We start from the raw sequence: 19864 nt of genomic DNA, 5'->3' as shown, positions 1-19864 counted from the left end.
GTTTACATACAAGGACATGCAAGTTAAAAATTTAAAGTATTGAAGAGGAATGAATTGTGGATGAATGTATCTATTTATTTAAACCACCTCATTTTAGCTTTAATTGATATTAGTAATTACAGGGGAAAGATTTTACTTGGCCAAGCATACTTAAATATCAACGTGGCTTATGCATTACAAGATATCAGGAAACTAAAAATTCATTTCGATTATTCTGGCCACCGTCAACAACAAATAAAAAGTGTATATCATACCACTATCTATACGTGTCTGTCTTTTATCACATGTAACTAACTCCGTGATTGTAAATGTTCTGTAAAATGTGCTCGATATGACCGTGGCTGGTTTTGAGAATAAAAGGACTTGGCATCTGTTCCATGTTTTTATAACGAGCTTGTGTACGAGCCATTCCTGTAGAAATTGCCAGGTTCAATAGTCAACTTTTTAGGACGATGCTTGTATCGCGAAGAAGGGCAGTTTGAGATAATTTGGGAGTGTGGTCAAAATGTAAGGGTGAAATCAAGGTCAAAATTTAATTGGCGAAAGAACCCAGAACATATATGTCGACTCCACTACTAAATGCAAATGTACCTTGTACCAACCAAAAGGGATCGGAGTTTTGAACATGACTGCCAATAGTGGTTTAAAATGGTACGTCACTTCGACAACATGTCAGCCATACTGCGAATCTATGGTGTCATTATTTGTGGGAAGTGTTTTTAGATTCACCTTCTTGGTACATTAATTTCGACGGACGGTGCACTGTGGACGCCGAACAAACATCACACTTTCAGTTAGATGAGTCAAGTAAGTGCCATGGTATATTGACACGTTTTGGCTATATATATATATATATATATATATATATATATATATATATATATGCCAAATTTGTTTTTGAATTTGTTTCATGGGATGATCGAGACTGAATATTTTCTGGCATTGGCGTTTTACATATACATGCTGCTTTTGAACCAAACACAAGCAAACAACATCATCACTATCCCCCGCCATGGGGCCCTTTGAAAAGAGCTATATAAAGCCGCAAGAAGAAAACGGAACTCGGGCCGCTTTATGTCATTAGAAAAAGTGATTAAATGTGAAAGTACCAAACACAAATGGCCCCTTCTTTGGAAAATTTAACTCAGTCAGGTATCTCTTAGATGACCGAACTTCAGTCGTTTCTGAGAAAACGTGTCCCCGTTGCACACAATATTGCACAAAGTAAGAAAGGTTTGGTGAAGAAATAATGGACGGAGAGCAAGATCCGGTCCGGAAACGAGCACTACCTTCATTTTCAGTCCAAGTCAAAGTCGTTGCGTTGGGAATAATGTTTCGAAAACAGACCCTTAATTGTCAATATTTTGCGAGGCAACTGCTTGAGAATATCAAGGCTAAATTTCTTTGCAAAACGAACCATATATGAACAGGTGATTTGCATCTGCATGTATTTGTGATGTGTTGCACCGGTGGGGCCCCCTACGCTCACCGTTCGCGAACGCCTGATATCATTCCCATTTGATAGTTGTTCATACATACATGCTTTTAACGTAGTCGGAATCGCACGATGGAATGAGCAGTTCAAAATTGCATTAATGTAATACAAACCTCGGTAACGCCTTTGACAATAGTCGCCAAGAAAGCCTTCGACACACTGACAGAACCTGTTCTCTGAGAAGAAGGTTCCCCCGTTCTCACATGGATACACCTGTAAATAATGATAATATATCCTTATACAGTCGGGTCCATGCAGGTAGCAAAGGTACTGGTAAGTAAAGATATATCCCCATGGTCCCGAGTATGGTGAACTACCTTTACCATATGGCGATCTCCAGCCCGTTTTTATTATGTTTTTGTTATGTATAGTGCTATACTTTTTAAAAGATTACATACTAGTTTTATATTTTTTTCTGCGATAAGTCTAGTTATTTTACTGTTCTTTGGTGGCAGGTGTTTATATAAATTTCAAAATATTTAGCATGTTTAACACTTGATAGGCACGCTATGGCTGAAATATTGCCGATATGACTTAGAATTAAACTCACTCACTCACCTTACACAGTCACGCAAGTGAAGGGTTGAAAGTGTGAGAAAGATTGACGTGCTTATCTACTTTTCTTTTCAAGGTGTAAGTCGTTGGGTATATGTGACCTTTTGACCTTCCAATAGATCAACTATCTCATCCACATTCACACCTGTGTCACCATTGTAAATAATTCCCTCAGAATCACCTATACTCGTTGGAATCGAACTCGTTACACGAATCTCACAGGTAGATAGTACATTCAGTGCTGGGCTAAGTTTCTAGGCCGACTTGCAGTGTGTATAACCAAACTGTCCTCATCAAACCTGTTCATGTGCCCCACATAGCCAAATATGTAGAATAATTATATGTAGTAATATGCGGAATATTTTGAACTCTAATGGCTTGATCTTCATATCATGAGCCGTAGGGTCACATGGCAGATACACCAGGTACCAATTGATAACATCTGTAACAATCGCATAATTGAGACAACTGCCAATTATCCATCGACACATGTAACCTACAACACAGTTTCAGACTGCCTTATTTCGTCACACACGACTGGCAATGGGGTGTTTGGGATATATTCCACATGGGTTCCCATGTAGATAAACCTAAAGACTAACTCACCATGGCTGTCTAGGTACAGGCGCTATCAGCCGGAATTATAGCACAGGTACCATCGGCGTAAAAGCTGCTCAGCTGACACGTGAAGCCATCTGGACTCTCGCAGTAGGAGGCTGACAGACAGTCTGGGTCATTCAAGCAGAAAACAGAACACTCGATCTTGCTTCGGGCTGGTTTGACTGTCACAAGACCACTGTTTGACTTTGCTGATGGGCAGATCATAAACGGAACACGTCTCCTCTTCGCGACAACAACCAATGGGAAGACAGCTAGCATCAACATTGACGCTGTTAGGAACTTCATTATGTCTTTCAATCAGTTGAAACGTGGTCCGTCTACAATGGTAAAATGCAAAATCATAGTTACTTTCAAATTGTGTTCTACTGATGAAAGATTCAAAGCGAACGAAAACATGAAGCGCGTATCTGTATACCAAGCCATAATTTCTAAACATTCTTTGATGATTCTTTCTTGCTAGTATAATGCCTTTTATGTATCCTTATAAAGGACATTTCCATATGCTTCCATGGCTCTATAGAATGTTCAATACTGAGTGTTCAGAACAAATTGACATTACGTATTCAAAACAAGGATCTCAAAGCACTTTCCAGGATCATAAAATATTCAATAGTGACTTCCAAATGTATCTTTTCCCTGAGACGGGATATTTTATTCAAAGAATCATACCTAAAATACCTTACAGACATTGCACTGCTTGATAAAAGTTCAAATAATCAAGTCCCAATTATCAGATCGGCAATATTTCACCCATATCGTGACGAGAACTGAAACATAATACATATATTTATATGGAATAAAAACCTGTCAGCAAACTGGATAACTGGAGTATCACAGTTTTGATTTTAAAACAATACATATGATTATGAAAGTATGGAACTGCATCAGGTGTGTGGTTTGTGGAAAAACATGATACCACTTTTTCCTCTAAAACCGTAGGCGGCGACCAAAAGAATCGAGGTGTCCGGCTTGGTGACTTTGTTGATTGTGCTATGTGTCGCAATACCTATCACTCGATTGTTTACAGTCCGTCGCCATGTCGCTGGCCTTTAGACAACACAGCACAACACAGGAACAAACCCCCACTGAAACCTCCTGAAGCTGAAACTTTTTACGTGCAGGAAAGAAACGGCTCTAATTTTGGTTTTATAAGTTTAATATGTAATATATAAGTGTGATTAGTGTAGGCGGTGTCATTCGGATTGTTACAGTTGTGTAAAATTATCCCTCTCAACTGTAGCCCGTGAATTCACCTCAAATGAAGTGTTTAGTATCAACTAATGTTTTCTTTGATCTTTAAATTTTGTTCAGCATAAACCAAGAGTGACCCTTTCTTTTTATTGAGACAATAATGTCAGTTTATATATACGTCATTCTCAGCAGTGATATCAAGGCTGAGAATCACATATTGTGAAAGCATCAAATAGCAGCGCAAAACGCATATTTCAAAAACTCAGGAAACTGCGTCACCTAGGACATCTCGACCACATGTGTGCGAAATACATATGAATGAACTGAGAGGCACCAGACTAAATTCATGGTTCCGGAACAGTGTCTCTTGAACAACATTGTATTGATTTGAATCTCAGTTTACATTGATACATGGAATTTGTGCAGATAAAGATTTCACTACATAGCTGTGATGTTATGATGTACACATTGTTGACATGTTGGGATGTTAAGGAACCAATTTAAAAATGAACTCACCGTTAACGTGTCCTAATGAGGCAGTTCGTCCGGGCTCTAATGATGACAGGCATATAAATGGTAAATGTCTAACCTTTTCCTCATTAGTTATTTTCCTTTGCTGTATTGTCAACACTAATCGTCAACGTCATTAACTTCCCGAAGCACTGTCAGGCTTGAGAATGTTGATTTCATTTTTATGCTGCATCAATATGAACTGTCAAGTCAATTATGAAGACATCTAGGTGAAAATCTAAGATAACCAACAGACGAAGGAGGAGATTTTTGTGAAAGTAAACAAAAAGAATCGAAAATCATTCTGGTGTGCTCTTTCGTCTTTGATCGTTTTAACCTGTGCCCCAGATGAAACGTTGAATGATGTAATATTTGGACAAAATCACTTTACATTTTCTTAACAAAGTGTCATCGACAAAAAAGATTTTCTCTGATGAAGTGTCATCGATTATTTCATTTCCTCTGTTGAACAGTTTAGCCATTGCAAAAATACATACATTTGGTACATATGTTCAAGTTGTTTCTGTACATGTGTTTGCAAATCCGTAGAACAATGATAGCAAATTATCGCCTGGCAATATAATGGTTTGATGCAGAAATATTATAAGCTGTAGAGTGAAACAAACGCAACTTGTTTGAAACAAAGGAAAATGTGTTCCATTGAAACAAACAAAAATAAAAACAAAATGGAAAAATGTGAAAAGTTTCATGCACAAATACAAAAAATATGAAACCAATCATACACAAATACTCGTTAGTTTGGGTAAAGGATGCTATAGTTGGCGGAGACGCTTTCCTGAAGTTTAATGCATTTTTATTTATTTTTATCTTTCTTTCAATACAGATTACAGTGCGAGTACCATCGTTTGGAACTGTTTGAATCTGAGTCTATATTAGCAGACTGACAATTCACTTGCTTCTTCCAAACAATGATGACATCCGTATTTTTCAATATTGTACTTCTTTAATGTTGATTGTACATTCATGAATTCAAATAAGTGCTTGTTCTTGGTAACTGAAATAGAGAGAAAAGGTCTAATTATTCTTGTGAACCGAAACTATACATGCAGTTTAACATCTTGATGACGTAGATTTACTGAAATTAAATGCACCTCCGTCCTGACAAAACCGAAAAATTGATGTCCGTTTTGGTAAATGTTATCTACTCAGTATTCTTTACCAAACGACAGGAACAAATGAAAAGTTAGTTTGCTGGTTATGACGTATATCCCACATAAAAACTGAAATGATTATGACTGAGTGAGTGAGTTAAACTTAAAAGTCACAACGCAATGTTTCAGCCAAGTGATGTCAAACAAGTTTCACATTCTCATTACAAAAGACGACCTTCAAAAATGTTCTGACGAAGATATCTCTTTTAATAAACATGATTAAATGAGAACTCACGCTCATTTATATCGTCCTTATGACATGATGCTTTGAAAGGGAAACACTTTTGTTTCTTGACACAACATTTAATTACTGTCGACCGCTTTATGTTTTCATATTTTGTGATTCTCACGACGAAAGTGTATTCTACCTACCATATTACAAAGGTGCAGCCAACTCTCACATGTAAGGTTAAATATTTACAATGTACGTTGTAAAGGTAATATAAAATACACAGCAATTTGAATGGAGGTATGTTATATTTATGCGTCTGTGGCTCACGAGAAAGTAAAAAATATTTCGTATCAGAATCTTCAGGCTAAATAACAAAAACGCTTACGACTGTCTTAATACTTGTGCTGACACAGTCAAAACTGAAGTAGTCATTTTGGCAAAATTAAGAAATCAACGTGGAAATACATAAATTAATCAAATTGACATTGTTCATGCCGTTGACTTATTTTGATATCAAACGTATCTAACCATGTGTAAGAGGTATGTCATACGTCAGCACCGCATTTTGTATGGGTGAGTGAGAGAGTCAAAATTTAACATCGCATCGGCATTATTTCAGCCAAGACCAAGTTAATATTTTCACAATTTAGTTGTTTAATGCAAAGTTGTATTAAAAAAACAAGTTATGAAACATATTTGAGCATTCTGTATTTAGTGAGTGAGTGAGTGAGTAAGTTAAAATTTAACGTCGCATCAGAATTATTTCAGCCATATAGCAACGAGACCAAGTTAATATATTTACAAGTTAGTTTTTCCATGCAAAGTTTTATTTAAAGGCAAGTTGTGAAACATAATTGAGCATACTATATTTAGAAGCAATTTATGAAACATATTTGAGCATACTGTATTTAAATGCAAATCATGAAACATATTTTAGCATAAGTATATGGCGTATACACTTTCAAAACACAGGCTACAGGCCACCAATATCCAAAGCTAAGCCATCTCGTTGGAATCATGGGGACTTACAGTACCTCTGCTTCCTGCATAATACCCCAGCAGGATTTACGTCATAACTTTAGCTACTGGTGGTTGTGCGCATTGCTAGCCAATATAAAGAAATACTCAACAATGAGTTTGCTTAAAAACACTGGATGATGATAGTTACATCGATCATGACAGGATCACTTGTCACACAGGGAACAATAATTTTAAGACACCACAACGCACTGGACAGAGCCTTCAATAATGTCAGTTGATAATTGCATGACACCAAATGTAAAAACAAGCATTTAATTATTCACATACATATTTATTACAAATATATTATACAGATCAATTTCTTTCAAATAGCTGACAATAAGATGCCCGCTTTCACGGGAAAAGAGATCTTTCAGATTTACGCTTTGATTATGTGAATACCTTGCGAAGTCCACATGACCCGTTAAGGTCGGGGGTAGAATAGTTCTTCGGCAACCTAACCTGATCCCGTTAGTCGCCTCTTACGACAAGAATAGTCGCTCTTACGGCAAGCATGGGTTCCTGGTGACCTATTCTATCCCGGTTGCGTTATGAGCAGACACTTTTAAGTGTCTGAAGGCAAGACAACGAATTGAAGAAGATGATTTTTTTAGATTGGATTTGTTGTTTAATATAGGTCAAAGATGTTACGTTAGCTTTGGTCTCAGAAGTAAAGATAGAACTAGAATCTGGGATTCCTGAGGTGAACTTTGTCACCGCACTTGGACCCGAATGTAAATAAGAACCTGTGAGAATTATATTTGGTCGTAATTGGTTATAAGATTGTTGATAGGATTTCTTTCAGACAATTTTAGCTGGATTAGAGTGATGTCTATTTCTTGCTTCATCGTCTGCCAGGGAGGAAATGACAGGAAACGGTAAGATGATGTTATATTCAGATTTATTTTAGCTGCACTGATGTGTGGTTGAATTCTGATTCCAAGTGTTGAAACCAGGTTTTGATTTTTGAGCGCAATTTAGTTATGTGTTGCAGTAAAGTTTAATGTGGCACTTAAACATGCTAAATATGTTGAAACTTATATAAAAACCTTCCAACAAATGGCAGTAAAATAACTAGACTTATCACAGAAAAAGATATAAAACTAGTATGTAATTTAGAAAAAATATATAACACTATATACATAACACTAACATGATAAAAACGGGCTAGAGATCGCCATAGTGGGAGCCATGGGGACTTACAGTACCTTTGCTACCTGCACGAGAGGGTATGTAAGTCCCAAATCATTCGAAGTGTTCTCATGCATGCCAGAATTTTAAATGCAGCAGTTTTGTCATTTTAATCTTAGGCTGGTAAACTGGTAAACTATCGCCAGTTACTGTGGGGTGATATAAATCCTACCTGGGTCCATGCACGAACCAAAGGTATGGTGATCACCCTTCAGTGACTGACGATCTCAAGCCCATTTTCATGTTGTGTCGTCAACTGATACTTTCTGGTTTTAAATATTCTAGTTTTACATCAAATTTGTGATGCTCTCGTTGAAAGGTTTTTATTTAGTCCAAATATATGTATTCTCTGCCGATGTGACGTTAAATCTTAACTCACCCACTCACTCACTCACTCACTCACTCATCGGCCTCAACATAAAAACTGTTCACGGGAGAAGTCCTTAAAACGTGAAGACAGAGACTTAAGCTTTGGTGTATTGTGTTTAGTTTGTCTAAATTGCTTTTCCAGACTCCTCCATGTAACGATCTGTACAAGTAAAGGAGGGTTGTCTGATCCCCTCCCCACTCGGAATTTGAAACGACTTTTAACAAGTCGAGAGCCATCAGGTACTTTGCCCTTTAGATATTTGATCACATATTCGGGGGACCGGATAGCTCAGTCGACTAAGGCGCCTCGATTCGCAGAGTTGCGTCCCTTGGGCACGCCAGAAACCTATGATAGTGGGTTCGAATCCCGGTTCGCCGCAATTATGTTTCTAGGTTTGTTAGCACCATACCCGTGCTTGTGGGTTTCACCGAAGTGGTAAACATCTCAGACCTGCATCACTTCTGGTTTTCCGCCCACATTAAGCTGACACGCTGTGATATAACTGGAATACTGTTAGAAGCGGCGTTAAACCCAACTCACTCACTTGATCAAATATTCGATCTAGGAATATTGCCTCCTCTACGACATTGATAGGTGTACCATGTAAAATTAAATCTGGATCCTTATGCGGTTTGTAATTACGACACAATTGAAATCAGTTTGTTTTTAATGTTGTTAAGACAGAGCTGAAGCTGTCTTTCTTACCACGACAAGAAGTGTTGAACTTGTCCACAAAAAGTGAAACATCAACGCTGTTGTTAAAAACTTTAGTGAGACTTTTAATATTGATCCTAAAAAGTGTGACGAATGAACATACACGACTGCACAACCAGATCACTGAAAGTGAACTGTTCCGATGCAAATCATTTGAAAACCCCGTAGAATTGTGTCCGACTGTTTTTGTTGCACAAAAAAACTCAAATGTGAACAATAACAGTCTCTATTGACATTAACCATAAAATGCTGTGTCGGACAGACAACTAGACTTGTCACAAGCAATGCTCCCGATGAGTTCAGTGTCATGTGAACGAACACAGCAACATCAACATTGGCAAATTTAGACACTGATAAACGATTCAGTGATTGCGCTTTCTCTGTGCACATTCCACCAGAAGGAAGCCAAAGGGATTTAGTTTCATTCGTTTATGATCAGAAACCACGATCACCAGGAACCATGACCAGGAATCGAAAGTTTGGGACATATTTTTATTTGAACTGTCAAGTTCAACAATCTTTTTGCTCTTTTCGAGTTGAATAAGAGCGTTGTAGTAGTGATCTGGAGAAAGATATTCATTCGACCCCCACCCACAATCAAGTGGGACAGTGTTGTTTTGCATCAAGCACCCATGATGCAAACACCAAGGATACAGGGAGTTACATTCTTGCAAATGTGACACATATAGCAATATGTTTATTTGTTTTTTAATGTCACACTCAGCAATATGGCGGCTACCTTTAAATAATTGAGTCTTAATCCAGTGATTGACATCATGAGTATCGGTCTACGCAATTTAGATAAGCCTGACCACCCAATCACATTAGTCACCTCTTTCGACTAGCCTGTGTTACTGAACACCAATTTTAACCCATGTCTTTACCAAGTTAAGAGCAAGCCTGGTTCTGACCATGCCAATTAATTGGAGGTCAACATTACATTGCCCTTGAGCAACCGCCTTCGTAATCTAATATCAATAATCTCAACAAGTGACACGAACGTTAAGGCTTAAATGCAATTGGAAACGAAATATATAAGTTATCAGTCTTTATCAAGTCACACATATATTGTTCACAGCATTCACATGTTTCAACTCTCTTGGCTGGAAGCAAATTGTTACATAAAATTAAATTTTAAAATATTTTGAAAAAATACAACACAGTAGGGCATTCAGAAGTATTTCTGAAACTGTGTTGGGCGTTGATCATAATATAGTCAGTGGTTTGTCTGATTTAGATTAGTTCACCAATATGACACCATGACATACACTTTAGCTCATCGAGGGAAAACAAAAAAACAAAAATGGAATGTTTCTCAAAATTTTAACGCAATTGTCATTTAGCTTGAAAATTGCTGACTACGACATTAAAGAAGATTCACTCATATGATGTTCGAGTTTCATTGTTTACAGTAGTGACACGGCTGCTAGCAATCTACGCTAAATCTACGCTACAGGAACACATGATACATATGTTATCAGAGTATACTGTCGTATTTATCGTTTTTTATGAGAAGAAGATCCGGGGTAGAATAGGTCTTCAGCAACCCATGCTTGCCGTAAGAGGCGACTAACGGGATCGGGTTGTCAGGCTCGCTGACTTGGTTGATGCATGTCATCGTATCCCAATTGTCTGGATCGATGCTCATGTTGTCAGTCACTGAATCGTCTGGTCCAGATTCGATTATTTACAGAACGCCGTCATATTGCTGTAATATTGCTGAGTGCGGCGTAAAACAAAACAAAAACAACCACCCAGTCAATCAAAAGACAAGGTCATCTTCCTCATAGAAATATACAACCTTTACCCCAAGTTTGCAAAAATGCATGTGCTCATTCTGAATTGTTCCGTTTCGGTTAACTGGCCAATACATTCCATTTGGACCAACGTCCATCACCATGCATCCATGCGGATTGTACCACCACCCAATGTTCTTCATCTTTGCACAGTCATTGACATCGTTGTCATGTGTTCCAAATCGAGCTCCGTTCAAACTCTTCGTTGCGTCTCCCCCACCCCCGAGACCAACGAGAAAGTTAATGTTACTGGGATCTTCGTCACAGTGATCCCAGTGCAATGCATATCCGTTTACTTCTGTGTCCACACGGACGTTCCTGTACCATAACACTGCCTTCTCCTTACCTATAATAAACCGTGACAAATACATGTCGTACCTGCCTTGTTTTGTTAACTGATGAAGATTTTCAAGACCGTTAAAGTTAGTAAAATCCTGCTTCATAGTACAAACCCGCTTTTACCGCATGCCACGTGTGGGTATAGTTATAGGTTATTGAAAACTGGAATTCTGTCACAGCGTAGGTGCCGTCATGACATGGCCAGTTAATGATATGATCCGACCCAAAAGGTTGCGTGAGGTACCAGAGATTATCTCCAGGTGTCTCAACGGAATCTGAAACATGATCAAATAATAATTATTGACTGATAAACAAAGAAAGCTCCGACGCACTGTTGCACAGCAGGCTCAGTTAATTAAATCACAATATTATTCAACACACCACTACAGTTAAGTCCTCCTACAGGTGTGGACAACGCATAACGTAACGTGTGTTCACTGCGTTCAATGAGGAATTGTGTCTAATTGACAGTATCGTGAGTACAGGTTTTATATTAGATCTAAAAACCTGTCCATTAAGGACAGCAACGTATCTAAACTATCATAGGTTAATATTCAAAACTAGCATAACAAATATCACAATACAGCAACCAAAGCTACCTCTGGTACCTCTGCTATCTTCACGGTACCCCAGCAGGATCACCCTAGCTGCTCCGACGTAGCGACGAGACCCATTTTCTCAAGCGAGTCATTTGTGCAGAGTTATATTTAAAAACAAATTTCATCAAACACATTTTGGCATAACAATATCAATCATACAGGAGTTCAGCAGTTTAAAACATGGACTGTAGGCAACCAATATCCATGGCTAGGCTTGTGATCGTACGTACTTACGGTACCTCAGCTTACCGCACGATATCCCAGCAGTATTTGCGTCATCACCTTAGGTATTGGTGCAAAACTTTACCTAAATGCAACCTCCCCTCCAATCGCGGGTATTTCCTACTCAACAGTGACTTCTCGCCCTCTTACTAAATCAGTTCAGCCTGAAGCATGTCAGACTGATATCACATGGACAGAAACACATATAGAACCATTACACCATTACTTCTACTATTGACGAGAACCTTGCTTCATCAGGATCTCAGACTAATCAACCAAGAGCACCGACTGCTAGTGTGAAGAATGCATGTCAGAGCATAGGCTATGCCAAACAATCTGATCGAATAGCCCAGGGTTAACGTTACCTATGAATTTTTTTAATACGTTTCAGGTACTTGAAGACATGGATGCCTAGAAGAAAGTAGCACCGCGCCAGAAAAAAAGAGAGAGGATCTTATTTTCAGCTATTTGACATTATTGAAATCTCTGTCCAGGAGGTTAAAGTATCATAACATTATTGCCCCCCTGTGTGACACGTAATCCTATCATAATCGATGTAAGTATCATCGACCAGTGTTTTTAAGCCAACTCATTGCTGAGTACTTTTTAATACTGACTAGTATTGTGCACAACCACCGGAAGCTAAAGTGATGACATAAATTCTGCTGGGGTATCATGCAGGAAGCAGATCCCCATGATCCCCAGCGAGGTGGCCTAGCTGTGGTTACTGATGGCCTATGGGTCCGTATTTTAATAATGTATGCATGGTATTATTATGCTCAAATATGTTTCATATTTGTTTTTAATAAAACTTTGCACTAATGACTCTATTGTAAGCATATTAACTTGGTCTTGTTGCTCTTTGGCCCAAATAATTCTGATGCGACGTTTAATTTTAACTCACTCACTCACTCGCATGATTATTAAAACATGGTATTCCTATCAAGCCATGTGATAGCGGTCTGTAGATAATTCAGTCTGGATCGGACAATCCAGGGATTGACATCATGAGCATCAATCCACGTTATTGGGATTGGATGCTATGCCTCAAGTCTGACCAACCCGATCCTGTTATTCACCTCTTACGACAAGCATGGGATGTTGGAGACAAATTCCAACCAATTATTTCTGTATATTGTTCTACTGAACATGTGCCATCTTGCCATTTACGGTGGGGTGAAATGACCTTTAACGTCGCGTTGCAGATCATTGCTCACATGCACGTGTGATTATCGTTGATTGTACGAGTCCAGAGTAATGCCGTTTTGTTTATGACGCGAGTCCACTAAGACACCATACTGCAGTTTAATACGGATACAGCCATTAGGTTATTTTACTTACTCCAAGTAGATCAGTCATTGTTGTAACCGCCTTAGCCTCATGCGGTGTGAGTGAGTGAGTGAGTGACGAGGTAAGAGGATAGAAGCATTGCCCGTTTTGCTCTCCGAGCAAACATCTTTTGTGAGCTTTGGCTTGTGTCATCACAAACCTTCGATTATCATGATATGGCTGCAATATTGCAAATGTTACAATTGTAACTCACTCACTCATACCAGTCTTCGTGAACAGCACTAATTAAATCGTTGACAAATTGTCAAAGCATTTGGTGTGGGGACCTAACTCTTCCCCGATATACACATTGATGCAACGTTAGCTGAAGGTTAACAAAATGATTTAATACAGACCTCGGTAACGTCGTTGGCAGTAATCACCAACAAAACCTTCAACACAATGACAGGTCCTGGTCTCTAAAAAGAAGGTTCCCCTGTTCTCACATGGATACATCTGTAAAGCAAAAGAACAAAGCGTTTTACCATAATTTTGCCAAAACGAGAGATGTTTGCATTATGGGAAAAAGGCAGACGCAGACCCATTTGCTGAGTGACCTAATGCTGTGCATCTACCAACCTTAATACTATTGTTATCAGCACGTGCGTTCACTTTGTTATCAGCACGTGCGTTCACTATCTGTTTAAAGAAACATACGCCTCATGCATGGCAACGTTGTTTCTGTGTGTCGTGCTTATAGCTACTTTGAATACAAAGTTACGAGCTCTTATTGTTTATAAAGACAAATGTTTGCAAAAAGGGGAAAAGCCGTACCATCTACTTCCAAAAGACTAAAACTGTACGCAAGCTTCTTAAAAACCAAACACTTCCGTTTTAATGACATCACGCCAGGTTTGGCAAAAAATATGGACCGATTTTGAAAGAGATTTTTTTATGTAACTACCTTAGCAATATTCCTGCTGCACGACGGCGGTCTTCTTAAAATAAACAACAATGTTGTTTAATTTCGGATTACAGTTCATCCCAAGCAGCCACGATGGCCATCAGAGGCGACCGAATGGATTGAGCGATAAGATTCTGTGACTTGGTTTATTGCGTGTCATCGTACCTTTACAGCGTTTTAGCACAGTACCGATAACAGGATTGTCTGGACAATATGTTCAACAAACCGTCCACTGCCATGACACTGAGGGTACGGTGGGCCAAGGAGACCCCCAAAAGCATTCACTGATAGTTTACGTTCTTACTTCTTTTAGTATCTTTAAGAAGTAACATAAAATTCTAGTTAAAACAAAATATATAATATACAAATAGGAAGGCAGGTGATCTGTGACTAAAGTCACAGCGCTAAGTAATCGAAGGGTTTAAGATGTTCCTTTTTCAATTTTAGCCTCTTTGTCTTTCGTCGTTTCTATGCGTTCTCAAATCAAAGTCTGCATACAAGGCAAGAACATGAACCAAATCAGACAACTAATTGTTTAGCTACAGATGATGGTGCACATTTATGACCTAACAACGGATCCATAAAAATAGAACACAGTTCACAGGGTCACGATCCTGTAAAATAGTCCGGCAGAAGAAAGAGTCTGTTCTTCCTAAGGCGGTATCTCAATTATCATCAATTTTGTGAGATTGACGCATCAGATGCATCAATCTGTTTGAAATCTTTATTGAGGCCTTGGAGCAAGGGTCATATGGCTCTCTTTGAAAAATTCGTAGAAAGAGGGAGCTCGATTTTACATCAAAAGTTGTGAAATGTTCAAACAATAATCTGGAGCTGCTGGATTATTGTTCAACAAGAACGCTGACTATTGGAAATTTGAATTCAACCCTCGTGTTGTGTTGAGGGAATTTTTGCTGTGTCGTTATTTTGCCACTTTTGGACTATTTACATTGTATTAATTCTAATAACAGTTCCTGAGTCATAGATGAGGGAGAAAAGTATATACTCCGTAACGTTGTGTTCCTCATAGTAAAAAAGCTGACTTCCATATATTCTCTTCCTTATGTCATAATCTAGTAAATGTGCCATACCTTAGCGACAATTTACTAAATGTTATGACTTTATAACATGTTCTAGTTTCAATATGGCTAAATACCGCCAATATGATCTTTAATTGAATCACACTCAAAAACACAGGTTTCCGATTGCCCTGTTTAGTCGCTCCCCACGACTTGCAATTTTGCGTCGAGGATAATAAATTCTACTAGGGTCCCCATGGAGATAAAAATAAAGAGCAACGCACCATTGCTGTCTGGGTACAGTCACCATCAACCAGAAGTCCAGCACAGGTACCAGCGGCATAAAAACTGCTCAGCTGACAAGTGTAGCCATCAGGATTCTTGCAGTAAGATGCTGACAGACAGCCTGGATCATTCAGGCAGATTACAGAACACTCGATCTTGCTTCGGGCTGATTGGACTGTCACAACCCCACTGTTTGACCTTGTTGATGGGCAGACCATGAAAGGGACACGTCTCCTTTTAGCCTCAACAACCAAGGGGACGACAGCAAGTATCAACTTCATTATTTGTTTCAGCCAGTTGAAACCTGGTCCCTACAATAGTATAATTACAATTCCTGAAGACTGTTTTCTATTGACGAACAATAAAAGATAACAAATAGGTGAATTAGTATATTTCCACCAAAGGAATAGTGAGTCCAAATCGTGTTTAAAGTAAAGATCGTTTTGGTTCACCTGATTCTTATGTTGAGATGTATGTCCTGTATACCTCAGCAGGATACGGGACCTGTGAAGTTGAACTATGAACGATCCCGGCTTTGCCTCTCTAAACGTTGCCCACATAATTCAGAACCAACTTTTGGGCTACAATTGACATGCTAATAATAATTACCATGTTCTCATCACGATAAGGTTGCGATATGACCGATGCAAGGTAAAACGTAACTCAGTCACACACCAAATGCCAACAAGATTCAGCTGATATCATAAGACCAAGTCATTCACAGTGTCTTATTCTTACAGTCATCTTTAATATTTGTGAATTCTAATTGGTTGCTAAAAGTGACCACAATCGCAAGCAGCTGAAGCGATGGTTTAAGTCCTGCTGAGGAACCGTGCATGTAGCAGGATCCCCACAGCCCCTAGTATGGTGTCCTGACTCTAGTTGCTGGCGATCTATGGTCCGTTTTTTTTAAATGCATTGTTGAATCACAGCTTATTCCTTTATATGTTCTCAACTGGTTTTAATTTCAAACTGTGATACTTTAGTGAGTATACTGTCCGTCTATGACAGGTTTTTGTTAGTCCTAACTTATGCATTATTAATGTTCTCGTCACGATATTGCTGAAATATTACCGATGCGATTTAAAATATTGACTCTCTCAAACATTCACTCACTCACTGACTGAAAGCAACTTTCCTTTATATGTGAAGCAATATGAAAACAGAACGAGCCTTTAGTGTTTACGTTTCACAACATTTGAGGAAGTATTGAGCAAACTATTTGTACACAGATTTCATAGAGAGTAAATGTTAAATTTCTTGTTCGTCTTATTCTTAGTTTCCGATTAAAAAATAAACTCACCGTTAACTTGTGTTATTGAGTTAGTTCGTCTGGGCTACAATGATAGCAGTTTTTTAAAAATGGTAAATATTCCCCCTATTCCTCGTGAATACTTTTGATTTTGCTTCACTGTCAACTCTAACCGTCAACGCCCTTGACTTTCTGCAAGCCTCTGTCAGACTTGAACTTATTGATTGTATTTTTATGCCGAACCAATATGAACTGACAAATAAGTTATAATGTCATCTCATTGGCGAGCATCAAAGATAAACACACAGGTGAATGAGGAGAAACTAAATAATTGTATAATAACACTTGTGAACTGTATATATATTTAAATATATTTAACATATTTTTATATCCGTATTTATCTCATATTGTATTTTTTATAATATTTTTTATTATTATATTGTTCCAAGACATAAGGCAGCTGGTGTAAAATGAGAATTTTCGGTGAGTGAGTGAGTTTAACTTTAAAGCAACATCGCAATGAACGCAATGAACCAGTTTGTCATTCTCACTACAAAGGATTATCTTAAAAATATTTCAACAAGGGCATGTACAAATGATACAAAGAGAACCCTCATGTATACAGTTCTAAAACACGGGCTACAGGCATCCAGTAACTAAAGCTAGGCCATGGGAGCTACACACTTCCCTATCCCGAGGCGCAGCAAATGTTGTTTCTGATGTTAAATATTTACCACGCACCTTGTGGAGATAAAAACAACAAACAGCAATGAGTCTCACAAGAAATACAAATAGTTTTTGTCGAAGTCTTACGGCTTATGATAAAATTCGCTTTGGACTGTCTTAATATTTGAAATAACATACACGCATTCTTAATGACATATTTTGGCAAACAATCAAGGAAGATACGTGGTAATATATTAATTAAAGTGACATTGTTCATGTCGTTAACTCACTCAGTATTTTGATTTCAAACAACGTATGTAATCACTTGTAAGAGGTTTGGCATACGTCACCAGCGCATTGGAAGTGGGCTATTTACTGAAAGTGATTTGCGACAACAATTAATTATACAAATCAATCAACAGAAACCTCAAAAGTAATACAGTGTTGTATAATTTGTTTACACTGATATTTTTTTAAGGCAAATTAATGACACTTAGACACACCGAAAGATAAGACGAATAAAAACAATATTTACCAAACAATGTAATTTCGTCGTGAGGTATTTTGAAAAACTACTTTGCGAGGTCAACAGAAACAGAATAATTGTTTTGGGGGGCAACCAGCATCCACTGTTGTCTGTCTCATATATTTAAAGCTTTCATCGATTCAATGTTTACAAAGTCAAATCAAAATTGTGTTTATTTTAAAGACAAGAGAAAATTGTTGTAAAAACATAGTCAAACTCTATAGTCTCTTCCAATCACTGCTCACATACCATTTGGCTGCAGAACAGGTAAGCCAATGATTTCAATTTGTTAAAGTGAGCGAGTATGGTTTTACCCTGCTTTTAACAATATTCCAGCAATATCACGGCTGGGGACACCACAAATGGGCTTCACACATTGTACCCACGTGGGAATCGAACCCGGGTCTTCGGCATGACGAGCGAACGCTTTAACCACTAGTCTACCTGACTGCCCCTCAATTTGTTAAAGGTATCATGTCAAAAATAATGACAGACTGACATACAAACTATATAAGTCACTAATGAAAGAGTTGTAACATCAGTGAGCGTACCCTGCCCCATCGTTGGCACCTGTCACTTACATTTGTTTTATGTTATTCACATAATAAGTCAGTATGAGTGAGTGAGTGAGTTACATAACAATACAAGTATAAAAACGGGCTATAGGTAACAAGCAACCATAGTTAGGCCAGCATAGAAGGGATCTTAACAGGTTTGTTTATGTACGTCGGATATTTTATGAATCTGTTTTAAAGAAATAATGATTTATATGTACCTGTCAATAGACATTCAAACTCAAACAATATCATGTAACTCGTTCACACTGAACAATGTCACAAGCAAATGGATGTATTTTAGATATGCCGAAGGATTATTTTTCGATAAAACAATATTTGCCAAATACCGTCATTTCATTACGAGGTATGTTGAAATACTATTTTATTGAAGAAACAAAGAATATTTTGTTGTGGCCGCCTCAAAACAGAAAACTTGCTGAGACATTTACGTGTTTCGAAGTAAATTAAGCTTTATTCCATGAGCTTAGAACACGAAGAGAGTAGTATTTATACTTTTGACAATAACATTCTCAAGGAGAAAAATAAGACTTTAATATTAAATTTTGTATTCCGCTCAGATACATTTGGTTTGAAACTCTGGTGTCTCGGTTTAGTTACGAAAAGCACAAATACCATTGCGTAAACGAATCATACGTGCGTAATAGTATTAGATAGTCGTGCCCTGTTGGATGTATATTCATACAGATTCGGAATAAAATTCTCAACTGATCATTCTGTGGATTCATGTCGGATAATACATGCTGTTCGATGTTATATAAGAAATGACTATTTGTTTACGTTTATGGAGACATTTATGTAAAGTCCGATGTGCACACTGCTTATTATACCATTCACACAAAAAACTGAAGGCAGCAATACACACTCAATGACATCGTTAAACGAACCCCAGCCCGACCTACCCTATCATCAGCCAATCAGTAAAAGAATCCACTCGTGGGCATGGCTTAATTTCTAAATGCTACGCATATGAGATCATTTGCAATTTATCTAGTGTTATATGTTTCGATTTCACTTGAATAATGACAATAGTTTTTAAGTAATAACACGAAATATCCATTGTATTATTCAGACTAGTATATCATACTCTTCTGTATATAACTCACGAAACTGTGATCTCGAGGAGGTGGGTCTACCAGTGGCAAACGACATAAACCTTGGCAAACACAAGATGTTAGGTCACCTGAAAAGTCACTGAAAAACATGGTACACGTCAAAATAGGGACTTTTTCATGCATCATTTTTTTTGTCCATTATGTGTCAAATTTTAAAATGTCCTCTACATTTCTAACTTTGTTGATTCCTTACTAAGACATTGAAAGATGTATGTCTCACGAACAA

General features: G+C 37.9%; 1 pseudogene; it reads right to left on the bottom strand.

The window, feature by feature from the left end:
• Nucleotides 1–10773: 10773 nt before the first annotated feature.
• Nucleotides 10774–18509, bottom strand: LOC139441565 (angiopoietin-related protein 2-like; annotated as a pseudogene).
• Nucleotides 18510–19864: the final 1355 nt, after the last annotated feature.

This window comes from Haliotis cracherodii, unplaced genomic scaffold (genome assembly GCF_022045235.1).
Source record: "Haliotis cracherodii isolate W230 unplaced genomic scaffold, xgHalCrac1.p SCAF_41, whole genome shotgun sequence".
Classification (NCBI taxonomy): domain Eukaryota; kingdom Metazoa; phylum Mollusca; class Gastropoda; order Lepetellida; family Haliotidae; genus Haliotis; species Haliotis cracherodii.
Note: the sequence above shows the minus strand (reverse complement) of the source record. Positions and strands in the feature narration are given on the sequence as shown.